Source organism: Mauremys reevesii, linkage group 10 (assembly GCF_016161935.1).
Source record: "Mauremys reevesii isolate NIE-2019 linkage group 10, ASM1616193v1, whole genome shotgun sequence".
NCBI classification, from domain to species: domain Eukaryota; kingdom Metazoa; phylum Chordata; order Testudines; family Geoemydidae; genus Mauremys; species Mauremys reevesii.
Genome location: NC_052632.1, coordinates 76,901,014 through 76,905,081, shown reverse-complemented (window position 1 = coordinate 76,905,081; position 4,068 = coordinate 76,901,014).

The window sequence follows — 4,068 nt, the reverse complement described above, 5'->3', positions numbered from 1 at the left end:
ACACTCCAGCGTCATCCTGAAAGCTTTAGGGGCTGGGTTCTTCTCTTAGCCAGGTCCCACTTGCTGGTGCTGGGGTCAAACTCTCTCGGCTATCATGGGGTTTCCACACACTGCTTCTCACAAGTGCACCGAAGGGCCTAAGACCCCATGTGCTAGGCCCTGTACAAACACAGAACAAAGCCAATCCTTGCCCAAAGAGCTTACAATCTAAGGTACCTACACGATGGGCACTATTGTAGATCTTTCAAAATTAGGGTTCTAAGTTGGCCTGGTCCAAAAAATACATATTTTAAAACACGTTTCTGCTCAAATCACGTCATCTGGTACATTGAATGCAGCAGGCCCGGGCAACGCTACAGCTCCTTCAGAGCCCATGAGCTTCCTCCCATAGTTATTCCTGCTGGCAAAAATTAAAATGAAGCCACTACAAAAGGTTCCTTGCTTCAAACAAATGAGTTCCCCCTGGGGGAAAAAAAGACATTTGTCAAAAGCAACTCTCCAGTTTTGCTTCCCCCACTTCAGCCTCTCCATATAAAGCAGGCAGCAGGAGAGGATCAACTTACAAGAGGGAGAATCATTGAGCACAGAAAGAGAGCCAGATTTTAAAATGAATTAGGACCATAAGGTCAGGCTGCCCATCTTCCTGTTCTAGGTCCTTGCAAGCTTGACGATGTGACAGAGAATGCAAGCTGCTCCTTATCCTCTGGCTAGTGTAGAACATACTACTTGTGGAATTGAAAGTGAATTGAATTGAAAACAGAATTCTTTGACAAGGTGCTAATTCTTCACTGTAAGGAACCTCTTGACCAGCTGAAAAGAGGACAAGACCAGTCTTATGCATTGCTTGACTTACGATTTACCTGACATTCAATGGACAGCTTGCACGGATTTCCATTGCCAAGTTTCAGGAAGGCATATGCACAGTAATGACGTGAAATGCTACACACAGAATTTGTATGTGCATGACACCCAAGAAACCCCTCGATGACCTAAACCCAGCTCAGCATAAGTGCAGACAACTAAGCAGGATGTAGACCTGGCCAGCTCACTGTGCTTCTATTGTCCAATTGCCTTAAAGCAGGACTGGAGTGAAGACTGCTAGAAAAACCAGTAAGATTGCTTGTTCCCATAGAATTAAGATGGCAGCTATGAGTTGTATTTGTTAGGAATAGAGCTCTCTATGCCCTTGTCTACACGACAAACTTATGTCGGTGTAACTACATCGCTTCATCACTGACCGAACCCCCGGTGTGGACAGTGCAATGTCTCCCATCGACATAGCTACCGCCTCTCAGGGAGAAGCTTTCCTGTCGGCTGTCACTAAGCACGACAGCTGCCCCATAAGTGAGACAAGACACCACTGACCAAACTGGGTGCGTAGTCTGGTGCTGCAACTGGCTAAAACGTACTAGCTGATTCTTACCAAAGCAAGATACAAAGAACGCCCCTTGGCCTCCTTAAAAGGTGGGAAATCAGGGCAAGGAGACTGCTTGACTCAGCCAGGCACTGTACAGACCTTGTTTGGTTTAAGGGAGAGGAAAGATGGTCATGTGATAAATACAAAGGGTACAGGAAAAGCTCTTCCAGATGAGACCAGTGGTCCCTATCTGAGAGTTGCCTCAACCGGATGCTGCAGAGCAAGGAGCAAGAAATCCTGCATGTCTTAAAGGATGTTGTTTTATATCCCTTAACTTCATAATTTTATCCTCTCTTAATCTAACAGTGAATGTGTTCATTGCCCATACATGTTTAATCCATTCTGAATCCCACTAAGCTTCTGGCATACACATTTTTGTGGCGATAAGTCACACAGCTTGTGTTACGTCAAGGAGTTTGAAAATTGCTGATTTTTGCAGTTTTATGACGCCTTCTCAGTTTGGAATTTGCTGGTTTTTGCCTTTTTTGTACTAAGGACAACAGAGTTCAGTTTAACTTCTGAAGACCTTCCATTCTACCCTCTTCTCTGCATTAAACACGCCCACTTTTCACTCTTCCAGCAGATGTCTCTCTCTTTCTGCCTCTACTCATTCTTGCCACCTATTTCTGAACTCCCGTTTCTGCTACTGTCTTTCTGAGGTGGGAATAAAAATTTCAAAAGCATCCACACAACTTGGGGGACTAACTACCATTGACTTCAAACGAAACAGACACTTCTGAAAGTTTTACCCCAGGTGACCAGAAGTCAGCAGTATTTGAGACATTCCAATATGATGTGTAATAGTTCTAATATTTTCTATCCTAGTCCTACCAGATTATTATTTTTGGCTGGCACTAGTCTACCCCTGAACAGGGCTCTCCTTACAGTGATGCTTAATTCTTTTTTCTGAGTTGTTTCAGTTAACTTAGGTCCCAGCAATATGTAGTAGTTCAAATATTCCTCTACAGAGTATATAGCAATAATGAATTTAGAGATAGTGCTGCCTCCATGCACCAGACTGAAAAAGATTCCTCTGGAGTTTCTCAGTCTTCTCAAGCTTTGAGGAGCCAAAATAACTCATCTGACTGGCTCCCCCCTTTTCCAGATGATTAATATATGTAACACTGGTCCAAATATAGAACCTTGGGACATTCCATTGTTACATTTTTGCTAGGTTTGGAATGGACCATTTGTTATCCTAAGCTGTTTCAAAAACAGTTCCTTATTCATGACATTCCCTGAGTCCATCACTATCTTAATGTTTCTAATAGTTTCTTGTGACAGGTTTTCACCAGGGGGATATTTTCCTAGCTCTGAAACAGACTTGTCTACAAGAGGGAGGTAATACCTATGCAATAGCAGCATAAGAGGTTTAATTCACTACTGTTTCAAGCACAGAGAGCCTCACATGGAACATACAAGGAAATGCCCTGTATTATAACGGATGAAAACAGTCACGGTTCTTTGCAGATCATTGCAGTAGATGGTGAATGAGAGGTTCATTTCAGCCCCACTGATTCTATGCTCTTGAGATGAAGGAAAAACTGCAAAATGTTGACTTCCCTCCCCACACCCCTGGAAACCAGAAACAAGAGGAATTGGAAAATAATCATTTTTCTGTTTTACAGACACCTTACCTGAAAAAAGATGCGCCTTGGAGTTGCGGGTAGCTTGTTTTTTAGACATGCAAGAGAGATCTAATGCCTTGTGGGTTCCCTCTCACCCTCCTTTTCAAACCATTCAAAGGGGAGCAATAAGTAGTGTATCAAGTTACATGCTGGTTTCAGAGGAAGTGGTAAATATAGCCAGTGGTTTCCACCCCCCGCTCTTCATTTCTTGCGTTAAAAATGCAACACTCAAAGATGAGAGACCATGCAAACTGCCCTTAGCCAGATAATCCCCTCTAATGCACTGCCAACCTCAAGGCATGCTGCAAGATTCAACAGTCACCTTACACGGCCATATGGACAAAGTTATGAATAACTGCTTCTGTGAGTTATCAGGAGGTCAGAAATGAACTCCAGCAAGTATGACCAGTCCAACATTACTTTTTACGTCTCTGGAGAAGCTGGTCTGTGCTCTTTGTGCTGCTAAACAAGCTGCACTCCTCCAGCAGTCATAATAAAGTAGAATTTTATACACCATGCCTAGAAGGTCATTGTCTCACTTGTCCTACTAGACTCTAGCTCAGTATTAATTATGCTTTAACGCCAGTATGCAGTGTCCATCCCATATCATAGATACTTTGAGCTAATGCTATTTGAGGAGGTGCTCCGTGCAAGCCTCAAAGCATTACAGATAATCCTGGTAATTTAATTTGCCTTTACCGAACCAAGTCTGAGCTGATAATGAGACGACTTTCAGTTTTAATTTGCTACTATTAGTCTGTTAACTGCTAAAGCAGACAGGACTAATCACTCTGGAAATAATCATTGAGACAAGTCTCCCTCATCATTACAGCTTTCCATGACCAGGCTCTTCCTTCAGAAGAAGTCTGGTTGGATTTACCCTCACTCTTGAGATTGTAAGGAGCTTTTAGCTGAGAAGACAAACTTCCTCCTCTTGATATAGAAGGACACATTAATGTTTTTTTCCTTTCCCATGCACTCACTACTGATTAGATCATCATTAACAAGGAACCAAACTACAAA